This window comes from Ambystoma mexicanum, chromosome 12 (genome assembly GCF_040938575.1).
Source record: "Ambystoma mexicanum isolate Mex_15411 chromosome 12, UKY_AmexF1_1, whole genome shotgun sequence".
NCBI lineage: Eukaryota > Metazoa > Chordata > Amphibia > Caudata > Ambystomatidae > Ambystoma > Ambystoma mexicanum.
In genome coordinates, this window is record NC_090936.1 from 726,104,493 (window position 1) to 726,119,225 (window position 14,733).

The following is a 14,733-nucleotide window of genomic DNA, read 5'->3' on the forward strand; positions in this document are numbered from 1 at the left end:
AATGTTTGTCAATGAACAACTACGAATGTCTAAACTATTGGTTTAGCCAACACTTGTCACTTTATACATTTTACACATTGAGTTTTCAAAGTAATTGAAGCTGAAATCATTTGTTAATGAATAAATGCAATCGGTAAACATTTTGGATTTGTCAAAGCTTGTTCTTTTGTAGATTCTAAATGAGTGGTTGCTTGTAGCAGTTAAAGCTTTAACACATTGTGTGTCAATGAAAAACAAGAAACATTAATGGTCCTGGCTTTGTTACTGCTTATTTCATGCATTTTAAAAAAGTGCTTAGCCATAGTAATTGAATGAACAGCCATTTGTTTGCCAGTGAACAAGCATACATATCAAAGGTTGCACTTTGACAATACTTGAATTTTCATGCATTTTTACTGCAATGATTAGCAATACTAATTGGAGCATCCACCATGTTTTGTCAATGAATGAATACAAGTGACACAATTATTGCCTTTGACAATGTTTTTACTGCATACAATTCTACAGTGATTGGTCAAAGTAATGAAAGCTACAGGCATTATTTTTGTCACTGAACAACTGCAAATGCCTCATCAATTGGCTTTGTGAATCCTTGTTATTTCATAACTCTTTACCAGTGTGAATGGTCATACTCCTTGAAACCACGGGCTTGCGGTTGAGCTGGTGAGTCAATTTGCCCAATCCTGTCTGTTCTGATCCTGCTCTGCAGATGAGCTCATGTCCATAGATTGCATTGGCTGTCAGGAGAAGGGGGGAGCTCTAGTCTCGGATTCATGCTTGGCCTGGTTAACATACTTACAATGTATGTGCCCGGGAAATGTCTGGGAAAAGGTGACTGCAGAGGGGGCGAGACTGGCTGTCAAGAGTAATCCAGCATCCTCAGGCCAAGCTGCATACTACTAAATATCTGTTGGCAGTAGGTATCTATACATCTGCCCCAGATTTTACTGCGTTCCATCAGTGCACTTAGTGAAAAGTAACAGTGTTGAGCAGGAATCGCCAATGAGACCAGCAAGTTCTTCCTTAGATGGCACTGGCATCTAAACCAAAGAGGGCCCCTAGTGTAAGGGTAAGGAGAACTAAGACTCCCATAAAGCTATCCAACATGCGAGGCACAAACAAATACATATACTAAACAATTAAATGGCCACTGATGAGCCAGAAGGTGTTTGTACAATGCTATAAATCAGGTGGAGAAGCCAAGTAACCTAATGGCAGTATTAATCCTAACATTGCCCATGCAGCAGACACCAACATAGATACTGGCCAACTTTTAAACACTATTCCCTCTAACATACCTGAGGAGAACATACTGGGAGCCATGGAGTTTGTGGCAAGCACAATTGTGGAGCCCCAGTCAGAGAATATGGCTGTGGGAAGCAATGAGCTATGGAACAATTCTTATTAATTATAGAGCCTGCTGTTACATCTCAGGAAACTACATCTGACAGATTGATACTTGAAGCATTGGAGCACTTAATCAACCGGCTGTATGATGAACAATATTTGGATGCTCCTGACAACATGGGACCTGTGGGGTCTGCAGGAAATGCAGGGGGCTCGGTTGAAGTCAAAGAGGTGCTTTGTCCTGTTAATATTGGCAAGGAAGAAGAGGGTCAATGTAAAACTGCCAACAACAACATGCTTTGCAGCAATCCCTATTATGAATTCAATAATCACAGACAAGATGTCAGTATGGGCCACTCTTAGAAATGTGGCCCCTGAGATGGACCACAGTTCCCTTAAAGTTGGCAGGACAATGTCATCATCCTCAAGGAATCACAGGGTTGGCATTGCTTCCCTCCAGGGTGCTCAAGAACCAAGGCAGGGACATACTCTAAGCTAGGATGCATTTTCCCCTCAGAATTCATACTGGAATATGTGAGGGATCAGTAATGTGAGACTTATGACTGTGTTTAGTTTTCTCAGGATTTGATATTTTAAAGTACACACAAATAAATACTAACCAAACCTACTCTACCAGGTGATTGCCTACCTAGTCTAGGATATATGGGAAAACCTCCAAGTACAAACCTAACCCTCACACTAAACAACATAAACATTCAAAGCAACATGAAATCAACAAAAATAAAACGTTACCAAATACTCAGTGTCTTGGATGGCTCCTACTGGTCCTGGGCAGATCCTGCTCCCTAGGAATGTCCCAAAGTAAACTTCATGTAAGGAACAACAAGTCTTAACCAAAGGCTTGATAAGGGGGTCGAGCCTTCTCTATGGTGGCCGCCAAAGCCTGGAACGACCTCCCTCTGGCCCTAGAGTGTACTACAGATCATTTAACATTCTGCAGGCTATTGAAAACCAATCTGTTATGAAATTACCTGATCTTGCTATGTTTATACGTTTCTGCACTCACACAACAGCACCAAGATGCCCTCGGGCGTACGTGCGCTTTACTAAGTTCATGTAACATAACATAACATAACAGGTTCCAAAGAAAGAAATGTTCACACAAATAAAATCCACTGGCAAAAGACTTTTCTTTGATTGATGAAAAGATTCTCCTATTAAAGTGCCACAAAGAAATATCAGCATCAATGGGGTTCACTAGATGACTTCCTTCTAGGAAAGAACAGGTAAAGTTGAAGACAAAAGTAACACTTCTGCTTGCATCAACTTCTCTGCTTTCAAGTTCTGTGGTGTCTTTTATACACAGTTTGTCAGAATGCTTCTGCTGAAGGTTTGCTCTTTCTTCAGCAACTTCCTTCTGCTTAGATAACTGCGACAGAAGGCTCCCTCGCCCCACAGCTGGCTTCAGCTTCTACTTCTTCCAGCGATTATAATTCTGTATATAATTGGTTATTTATAACAAGCTTAATACCCAGAGGTTTCGATGTGCGGACCCGGGGATTGAACTTGTGTTGCTCTGGTCGTCTTGCTTCCAAGGTGAGCATGTTGCCCCTGTGCTATCCTCCCGAGACTTTATTATATCTATTGCAACTGGAATTAAATAATATCATTCTTGTATTGACAACTACAGTTCTACTGCTGCTGCTACAACTTCTGATTTAGGCAAGTTTGCTGCTACAACTGCAACTTCAACATTAGGTAACTGCAAACTTCAAAAAGACTTATTCGACCTCTACAGGTTGGCAAGACACACTTCCCCCTTGTAGGGCAAGAAAGGCAGCCTCTTTGCTTGCCTTGTAGTTACCACACAATCTGCTTCTGGCTTTTAAACCACTTCTTCTCCTTTCAAATAGTCTCAGCCATGCAGACTTTAAAACAACTTCTTTTAAAAAGAACCCATCCTCCTTCCCCAGCTTTGTATTCACAGTTCCTCAAATGGTTATCCCAAAGCTGTTGTGCGACTCTTCCAGCTTTGGATGATCTTGTCACATTCAATTTAGAGGAATTTTGTGTAAGACTTTCACAACTTCAGAACACTGGTGTATATTCCTTACTTAATTGAGCAAAATTGACTTTTTATAGAGTTCACTCTATGGGCTTGGGAAAAATATGTTCTTGCTTCAGCTTCAACCACTTCTGTGACTTCAGCGTCAGCTTTTATTATGTTGCAATGTGTGTACTTCTTACTGAAAATGAAATTAGGCACACGAGAATTCATTTTACTTATAAAACTGCCACTTCAAAGAGAAATGCGTTCCCACCTTTCGGTGAGTAGTCAGCTTCCAAGGTATCGGGAAACATCGTCTCATGTGTGGCTTCTCAAATCCAAATCACAACTGCCTCTTCTTTCAGATGTAACATTGCAAACAATGTTGAACACACATGTGCTCATGTCTCTTGATGAATGTGACCATGACCCTTCAGTTAATGTAATGGATTTGTTACATGATCTTAACATACAGCAGCAAAACTTGAAAATAAAAGAGTTGTCAACCAAATCCAAATTTGTGCCTACATTTCCTAAAGATAATCTAATAGACACTTTTCACCAAGCAGTCACTAATGACATTGACAAACTACAAGACAAAGCCAAAAATAAGCATGAGGGTAAACGTAATTTATCATCTCGTGAACAAACAGCCCTTCGCAAGTTAGCAGCGAACGAGAATTTAATTATTAAAGAGGCAGACAAAGGTGGCAATGTGGTGCTTATGAATAAGGATGACTACATTGCCATAGGCTTAGAACATTTGAACTCCACAGGGTGCTATGAGGTTTTGGCATCCAACCCTACAAATCAATTACGAGTAACAGTCAACTCTCTTGTGTCCAGATGGCACAACAAAGGTTTGCTAACAGAAGTTGAGAAACAATTCCTTATTGTAGATGGCCCAGTCATGCCCACAGCCAACTTCCTACCCAAGATACATAAACATTTTGTTAATATACCAGAAGGGAGACCTATCTTGAGTGGGGGTGGTGGCATTTTTTAGCCAATCTCCATCTACATCAATGAATGTCTTGCACCTCTGGTAACCTCCATTCCAAGTTTTATTCGAGACACTATGCATATTTTACACATCTTAGATTCACTTTCTGTATTACCAAACATGCTATTAGTGACACTTGATGTGAAGGAACTATACACTTCTATTAACCATCAGAGGGCAATCGCCAGTGTTAATTATATTTTTCGAGAACATTCGGCCTCCTTTTTTGAGCATATGGAATTGTTTAAAGAACTTTTATTATGTGCAATGTGTTTCTGTTCAATAATACTTACTACAGACAACTGATAGGCATAGCAATGGGAGCCATCTATGCCCCACCCTCGCTAACATATTTATGCATCACTATGAGCAAATGTTTGTCTTTACTAATGATTTGTTCTTACCATATATTTATACATGGAAAAGATACATAGATGACGTGTTTCTGATTTGGACAGGCTCTTGTGATTCTCTTAATGATTTTGTTTCATACTTAAATTCCAACACATGGGGTATTACATTTACCCATACTTCTAGTTTTACAAGTATTGATTTTTTGGACCTTTCGATCAGCATTTCTGACAACAAATGTGTTACAAAGACCTATCGCAAATTCGCATCAGTTAATGCAGTACTACATGCGAGCAACTGCCATAAGAAATCGGTTTTACAAAATATCCCTAAAGGGAAATTCATACGTGCCAGATGCAACTGCTCTTTGAACAAGGATTTTAACACGGAATGTGCGTTAATTCGCAACCGGTTCCTGGCTAGAGGCTACATCAGCAGCCTCCTAGAGAAAGCACAACGTGAGGTTAAATCCATGAAGAGAGAGGATTTTCTTACTGCCAAAGTACGCTCTCAAAGTACGCATAGTAACAAACTGAAATTCATTACAAGATATAATGCAGATAGTTCCAGTCTGTATAAAATTGTCAATAAACATTGGCATATCCTTCAGTTTGACAGAGACATTGGCTCCTGGGTAGATGACTCGCCCAACTTCATCTACACTAGGGCCAATAATCTCAAGGGCATCCTCTCACCCTCCTTTATGTCGAACCCACAACATACTACTTGGTTACACCAACCAGATAACAAAGGTTTTCGCAAGTGTGGGGAATGCTCTATGTGTGCTTATGCATACAAAACCAGCACAATTGAATTTGGCCAACTGGGCTCTCATAGAATCCAATCTTTCATTAATTGTAACACTAAATTTTGTGTATATTGTATTATTTGTGTATGTGGACAGTGCTATATTGGCAGTACCATTCGACCATTAAAAATGAGGATAAGGGAACATCTTGCATCCATATCCAAGGTTGACTCAAAGTACCCATTGTCGGTAAACTGGCAACAAGCCCATCAAATGGACAATAAGGCACAAATTAAATTCACTGGGATGGCGAAAGTGACCCTGCCACAATGTGGGGGTAACCTTGTCCTTAAATTGAGACAATTAGAGGCTTGTCCCATTTGTCAATAGCGCACTGTCACACAAGGTCTCAATACAGACCATGAATTATCTGTATTTTTATGAGCAATTGCTCTCATATTGTAACATTGTAACTTTGTCGTTAGACGGACTACCTTGACTCATCGGTGGCCATCCATTTAGTACTTATTTCATATATACTTATCCATTTTCGCTACCAGCCTAACCGAGGCGGGATCCCCCGAGGCAGACATATGGGGCTTAACTCACCCCCACCCACCACCATAGGTGTTTTTTTAATCTAACCCCTAACATTGGCTATCCTTAATACTAATTTCTATTCCCACTATCTTCCCCATTCTCTGATGACATGTGTACAAACCTGGTTTCTCCACTCCAGGTCAGTCCTTCCTTTTCACTCCCTCCCTCTCTTTTCGGTTCAAGTTTGTCTCATCCCTTAATTTCCTTCTCCTTTTGTAATTCATTCTCACTAATTGTATTTATCACTACTCCAGCATACTGATTTATCAGAGTTCGCCACATTCAGTGGCCCTCATTACGACCCGGGCGGAAAGTAACTGACCTGACCGCCATAGCGTAAATAGCGTTTCCACCATTGCACGATGGAGGAAAGTGCGGCTAATTCCGACCCATCGGGCACAAGCATTACGCCATGGCGGAAGTGCAAAGTCCGCGATGGCGGAAATGTCCCCAAAACGCCCCTCACCGCCGTCGTACGGCGCCCTAGGTGCAATTCCGCCACCCATCATAGCGGTCACCGTAATGAGCGGTAATCGCAAAATACGGTGACCGTAAATATACGGAAACGGAAGTAAAAACATGGGGCCGGAACGGGAAACAGCACGCCGTACACCTATAAAATCAGAATCCCAACACAACCATTAAAAATCCGACCCTGAGACACATCCCAACCCGTTAGCCACCCTAGTTAAAACAATCGAAATGGGAAAAGTTGCTAAAAAAGCGTGCGACCGCAAGCGGCAGGTCCACTTCTCCCATGAGGAACTCACCGTGCTCACAGAGACCCTCCAGGAGAATGCTGCCGTCGTCTTCTCGACGCAAATGACCAGGACGGCACTTGCGAACAAGAAGGCCATATGGGCCCTGGTGGCACAGCGGGTAAGTGCGGTGGGGCCCACACCCCGCAACCCACAGCAATGCAGAAAGCGATGGGACGACTTGCGGATACGCGTACGGAGCATACTATCAGCCAACCGTAACATTGCCACAGCTACCGGGGGAGGATCGGAATCACCCATCAAGTTGACCCCCTGGGAAGAAATCTGTTCCTCCACCATTGGAATGGAGAGTATAGAGGGAGTCGGAGGGACGGAGAAAGGAGTGCAGACATCCGAAGAATCAGGTAGGTGGGCCAAATAAAACAATGCTAAATCCACAATGTCCAATCATGTGAAGTACCATGTGTCCACATAGTGCAACAGAAACACATGTCCAGGAGAACGTCCACACACATTGGCCTGATAGCGCACTTCAAAAGTCACATTAAATACATAAATAATCAAATCTACACGTGCAGCATGCACACCCTAACTGCAGGCTGCAAAACAACTGCATCCTCAATCCACACAAAAATGAAACCACCTCCAAGGCCCTGACCCAAATCACCCTCAGGTACCACCCCAATGCATGTGATACATTGCCATTCCAATTTCCACAGACCCATAAATAACGCTCGCCCTCCTTTACTCCACCACAGGGTCCGATTCAAACGACGAGCTCCAGGACACCCCTACCAGCACACCTGCAAAGAGGGCCAGACCAACGGCCAAAGACCCTCCACCTCAGCTGCACGGATCAAGACACGGCAGCAGCACAAACCAAGTGGCAGCACACAGGAGGGGACTTCAACAGGCACCCCAGCAGCCAGCATGCCCACAACAGCAGCACCACAGGTCCCCCCAATGGATGCCACAGAAGGCACTGCTTCTGGTGGCAGCAGCACCATAGGTGACACTGCATTAATGGCAGCATGCTCCGACACAGAAAACGGTGCTGTCGATGTAGGACCCATCCATGACCTGTCTCAATCCCCCTGTTTGTTTCATCCCGTACACCATGAGGATACCACGCAGGGGCACCCACAAGACGACGACTGGCCATCCCCCACAAGCCCTGTGGCAAGGCAACATGAGGTGATCAGCCCCTCTGTGACACCACCGCAAATTGCCATGGCCCAGCAGAGGCAACAGTCCCTCGACCAGGTGATCGTGCAACAGCAGCAACTGGCCACGCTCCTCAAGGAGCATGCTGATGAATGTGGGGGTTCTAAGGCAGTCATAGAAACATCTACTGAGACACTTAGGGCACAAATGGAGAGAAGTACAGAGACACTTAGGGTACAAATGGAGAGAAGTACAGAGACACTAAGGGTACAAATGGAGAGAAGCACCGAGAGCCTGAGGGGGGAACTGCATGCGACGTCCAAAGACGTATGTGGTGAACTTGCCGCTGTGCGCCGTGTGCTCACTGAGCTCTCACAAACCCTTAGGGACATGCATGGACGTGAGCAGGCAGAGACATCATCCGTTGCAAGTTCCGTCCAGGGCAGCCCCCAACGTAGATCTGGGAGGAACCTGCGCTCCACAGGCAGGGGTGCCCCTGATACCCGGAGAGGGGGCTTGCAATAGCGTCTGCCCACTGACAATGAGCATCTTTGGACACTGGTGTTCGGGGGGGAGGTAGGAGGGTGGAGGGGGGGTGTTGGGCTTTCTTGGGTGGCGGGTCGATGGGGTGTGTAATATAATTTCACATATGCTATAAACATTACATAATCACCCAATGAGATGTGTGGACATTGATCTTTGTGTACAAGGCCTTTATTGGCGTACAGTCCACATTGTGCATGTTCCAGACACACACAGTGCCACAAGTCCCGTGTCCATGTATCAGCCACCAGGCGTGAGTGCTAGAAGCATGAATCTATGATATTCTGACGAATTTCACGGGCCTCCTGTGCCTCGCGGACTCCTTGAGGTGCTGCCACATCCTCACCCTCATCATGACCATCTTCAGGTGCTTGCAGTTCTGCGTCAGGGGGCATGGGCACATTTCTACGTACGCACATGTTGTGTAGCATGACACATGCCATGACCATCTTTGCAACCTTCTCATGGCGGTACAGGAGTGCCCCGCCAGACCTGCTGAGGCAGCGGAAACGAGCCTTCAGTAGGCCGAATGCCTGTTCAATGACTACACGGGTACGTGAGTGGGCATGGTTGTAGTCCTCCTCATGCTGGTTCTGTGGGTTCCGGAGTGGTGTAAGGAGCCATCTCTTCAGTGGATACCCGGCATCACCTGTATGTGGACAATAAAGGATGTTTGTGGAATGACATTGCTACGTACGCATCCCCCCCTTCCTGCCAGGTCATTGCCGCATCACATACCCCACATTATCATGCATGAAATGAGACTCACCGAGTAGCCAGGATCTGTTCCCTGCGTGTCGCTCCATGTAGCGTGGTATTGTAGAGTTCCTCAAGACCATAGAATCATTTGTTGATCCAGGAAATCGGGCACAACAATGTGTAAAGATCCTGTTGGAATCACACACCATCTGTACATTAAGAGAATGATATTGTTTCCGGTTGCGGTACTGGGCCTCCATGGCATGTGGGACAACCAATTCCACATGGGTGCAGTCGATGGCACCAATGCAACCCGGTATGCCGGCCAGTGCATGGAATCCAACTTTTGTGTTTGTAATCTCCTGCTCCGAGCGTGGTAAAGAGATGTAGTCGTCTGCGTGCTGGTAGGTGCCTGTGGCCAGGAAGTGGAGTACAGACACCACCTTCAGTAGGGGTGGGATGGCGGTTGGGCTATCTATCATGCTGACAAGGTCAGCGTGTGTCATGTTCACAATGGCGGTTATGGTGTCCCCGTCCAAACGGTAGAGGGTGTGGATCTGCTCAGCAGTGAGGTTGAACGGATGAGCTCGGAGGCGTGGGATTGCGGGCTGCCTGCGTGGTGGTAGTGGCTGTGCTGGTGGCCCTTGCTGGCCCTGCCTTGCCCTCCTCCTCCTCCTGCGTCTCCTCTGTGCGGCCGGTTGTTGTAGTAGTTGGTGTTCGTCTTCTTCTTGAAGTTGTAGTACTTGCAGTGCTATCAGGTCCCCCAGGGCCAACATCGCTAGTCCTGCCGGTAGCATTTTGGAGTGGGTGTGGTTGTGGGAGGGGGTTGGGTGTGCAATTTATGTGTTTTCAGGCTGTATAGCCTCCACCTGTGGTGATTCATTCCACCTGTGCCAGCTGCAATCCCCTTTGTGCGAGCACGTCCCGCACACAACGCTGCAATGTGACGCATGGCATCTTGCTATTACAATCATGTATTTAATCCCGATGGCAGTGGAATATTGGTTTATATGTTCATTCTGCTATGGTCCCATTGTTTCACATACTATCTTTGCAGTCGCGAACAAATTTGTGAAGGGTCAGTGGAATGTAGTACTCGATTAACGCTGGACCCTTATGCAGCACTGTACCGAGGTTCACCGACGGGCGGGGCGTCCCATATGTGAGTGAAGCCAGTTGCCATTTTCACACACTGCCGCACTACATGGATGAATTTGTGATTTCAAGCGGTCACAGATGCCTTATCGACGTGATGTTGCAAATGAGGAATTCGAAGGACAGCGCTTTCGGTTTTCAGCTAGCGGCGAGGAGACGCCCACAGGTCTGACTGCAAATATAACGTTCTATTGTTTAATGTCCTTGGGACAGGGGCCATGGCGAGAATGCAATGATTGATATGAATAGTATGGGATGCGCAATAGCGTAGTGGACGATAAGGCAGGACGTTCCCAAATACATGTTACTTCACAACACTAGAATTCCGGGCTGGAGCACAGTGGATTTTGCAGACTGCATTACGCACAGACTCAATGGAAGTTTCAAATGTGATGTGTGTAAATAATCAGGCGTTTTCATACCGGGATGAGGGAATGATGTATGGATGCATGGACAGATGATTTAATTGAGAGTTTGCCATGTACATGGCTTTTCGGGATCTATCCCCTTCCCCTGCGCTATGTGATGCAGAGCTGCCATAGTGGGACCATCGTCTATCTGCCCTTGTTGAACCCTCCCTGTCTCGACGCGCCTTCAAACACTTGTGTCTATGCACGTTACGAGTCCCATCTAATGGATTCTGTCTTAACAGACGCATGCACACAAACACTTGTTTGTAATAGTGTTTTCACCTCGATTTATATAGTTATGATTCGCAAGTGATTTTTGGGTGGAAATAATCCTTTTGAGTGGGCTAGCATGCATATGGCTGTGGATTTAGTCTGATCATTGAAGTGAGTAATACAAATGAAGTTCTGATGCCCATGCTATTCTTTTTCATTTAATTTGGGTGACAGGTATCTCCTCCCCTTTTGCCGCTGCCATCTGTATGCCACTCCTGCAGATGGCTTTTACTCCCGACACCTGCTGCTTCGAGTTAATCAGTGGAGCACCATTACGATCTTATGGGACGATCGCCAATGGGCCACATGCCCTTACGCAGTACTAGTGGCTAGGAGCTACATATCAACCTTTCAGCTGGACTAGTGCCTACCTAATGGGACGGCCCTGCGGTTCTCGGCGCTTCCATGTTGCCTTTTTGAACGTGAATGTAGCCCCTGTGTACCATGAAGGAACAGAGCGTCACACAAGAAGAAGCTGGTCATTTATTGCGGATGCAGCCCACAGTAATGAAAAATATTTTGGAGTTTATGACCTAATAGCTGTATGGGCTTGGTGAATTTGATGTGCATTAAAATTTGATTCTGATTTCAACCGTGTAGCGTTATTCTTTGCAAGTAATGTAGCATATTCCTATTTGTGGAGCGGTGTATTGTGAGGAGATCTGCATTGGGTTCCGGCTTCTGTGTATAGTTGCGTGGTACTGTACTGGCCGCATTTGCCTACGAAGCCCAGTAAGGTCAGGGATGGGGGCTGCCATTATGACTGTTTTAATGAGTCATGTTCAGGGGCGGGGGATTAGCTTTTGTGTAACAGATGCCGGTCAGCCAGGTGGATTGGTGGAATGATGTGAATATCAGAAAATGGCTGGTCACAGGTGCCTGTGTTTGCGTGCGTTTCTTGGAGGGAGACTGAGGTCATGTCCATTGGAATAGCTTCTGTATTCGTGCCATCTGTGCCCTGCAGCTCCCATTGGCCCCTCTTGAGATGAGCCTGGCTGCTCAGTCACTCTGCCAACTTGTGTGGTACATGCTTATGCTGATGGTTGGTTTGTTTACTGGCAAGGGTACAGGGCTGGTGCAGTCTCCCTCAGGATACTGCTTTGAATGTTGCCTTGCACTGGTGTCAAGCGATGGGGGCCTGTTGTTGTTTTGTCTCATGTTTCAGTTCATATTGCTGTACTTGAACCTTCACGTGCCTGTGCTGCATCAGTACGGCAATGGTGCCATGCCAAATATGGATGGCCACTCACAAGGCACTTGGAGCCCCTACATTCATTTGTTCGTTGGCATGCATGGGTGACTTGTACATGTCACTGGTTGCATTGTGTAACTTCATTGCACCTACGAGGTGTTGTGCAATGTGGGCAGGGAGTGGTGTACAGGCACTCAGTAGGGCCATTTACGGTTGGTTCACGATGCCGTAATTCTCACCATGGCGGAATGGTACTTTCCGCCATGCTTGATGGCGTTAAGTGAATGTCCGCTAGGGTCAGCATTCGCGTACCGTTGCGCCATGGTGGTAATTACGGTTTTGCATGGCGCGCGTGCGCGTACTTGGTGCAGTTTGCGTTGGCGTTCACTACGGTGTCGCTGATGGCATCGTACTTTACGGTGACGGGTCATAATCGCACCGAGCGGTATTTGATGGCGGTATTGCATTTCCGCCATCGTTTTTCGATTTCCGCCAGGGTCGTAATGAGGGCCAGTGTGTTTTAGTTGATCCTTGCACTTGGGCATCTGACCCTTGCATCACCAAGCATTACCGCTCAGTAACCAGTCCTCACTCAAGATGGCGTTCTTCTTTCACCACCCGTGCCGTCAATAGGCAGTCGGGCTATGTATTTAATTACTCGCAGGAGCCGCGCACGCCTTCACTGATACAGCCGAGACGCTGGTAAAACCAGCTACTTTGCGTAGACCCTTAACTTTACAGAGGGGCTATGCGTACATCCAATCTGTGGCCAGACGCGCACCGCCGCTCAATCACTAATTATGTTGTTCTGTCTGCTTCTCTCCCTTCCTGTCCGCGACCAGTCTCACTGTTCCGTGTGTATCTCCACTCACCGCCGGAACATGCATTTTCACGTGATTACGCTTTCAATTGGCCTTGCAACTGCATTTTAAGGTATGCAGGCTTGTGCCTTTTCACTTCTATCAAATCTGTGTAATTATACAATTCACCATTAACATGGTGTATGTTATGCTATTTTTACAGTGGAGTCCACGATCCTTCTATTTTTTGTTGCTTACCACACATATTGGTAAGTTAAACTTTCCTTGTTTTCTCCAATTACCATGTCCTCAACTGAGCTATTATTTTTCACACGCACTTTTTTGCCTTTTTCCCTCCCAATTTCTTGTCTTGTTTAGTGTTATTAATAAAGACTTCCCACTACTCAGGTAAATTGCTTCAACCTTTCAGAAATATATTAACTAACTGGATGGCCAACCCAGATGAAACATGCTAACGTATATTTTTTGTCATTTTTGTTTTTCTTTACCCCCATTCCTTCTTCCGTCTGCTAATCTCTTTGCCATCTCTTGAATTGTTTGTTGTTCTTTTTGGCTCCATATGCACTGGCACAATTTATTTGGCAATCAAATTACCTTTTCATGTATTTGATTGTTTCTTTGTGTTTAATATGATTGCTTTTGATCTCATATGCCTGATGTGCAAATGTATGGTGACTTGCCACTTTCTTTTTGCTTTGTTGTTTGGGTCGTTTTCATGCATAATACATTACTCTGTAATTCCATGTACTGGCCTATTTTGCATGTACATTAACCTGTAGCCTCAGTAGAAGAGCAAGTGCTCGAAACACGTGTCAGGCTACCTTTTTGGGAAATAAACACATACCAACTGCAGTTTATTTTGTGTGTGCACGCAGTGTGTCTGTAAAATCAACCTGGTTCTGTCTCATTGGTGGTGGACTTGGCAAGTCCCCACACCCACACTCACCCGCAGCTCTCCTCACACCACTCTTTAAATTTCAGGTCCTTGCGCTGAGCCTCGCTGTCCTTGTTTGCCAACCTCGTTTGCTTCTTTAAACAGTGCTTGCAACCCTTTGGGAAAGTCAGATTTACTTAAATTAAGCCACCAGCAATGTTCTCCATGTTAACAGGTGCCACGTGACCACTCAGCAACAAGGTATTTCTAACATTAGGGAAAAGAAAGGCTTTCACTACATGCAAACGTTTTACATACGTGTGTGTTACCTTTCTCTTCTCAGAAAGACGTCCCACGTCTGCGATCAACTTTTTCACTCGCTTAGATGTATGTGCATGTGAAATTAAAACTGGCTACAGTTACCAGAAAAGTATTTCTGTGGTTCAGGAGTACCACACTTCCTTTTCCGACTCCCAATTACAGCGACTGCGAGCGGCTGCTGCTTGCTACCTTGATTTCTTCTTACTCTACTGCTATGGGCACTCTTGGGACCCACACCCCTCTGCAGCATGTGTGTATCTGATCTGTCCTCATAGGGGAGAGTCTCTCCTTCAGTTCTGTATTCAAAGAAATTAGGCACTCCTGGAAAGGGTCTCTGCTGCTTCCAGTCCCTTCCAGTGCTTCCCCAGCCAAACAGGATTTGTGAGCAAAGGACAAACTCAGAGCCTGCAGGTGAAATCTGCCCTTTCTCTGCTCTGGCGTCCCTTCTGCGGTCACACTTCCTTGTGAACTGACAGCCTCGATCTCCGCTTCATCTGCTTCTGCT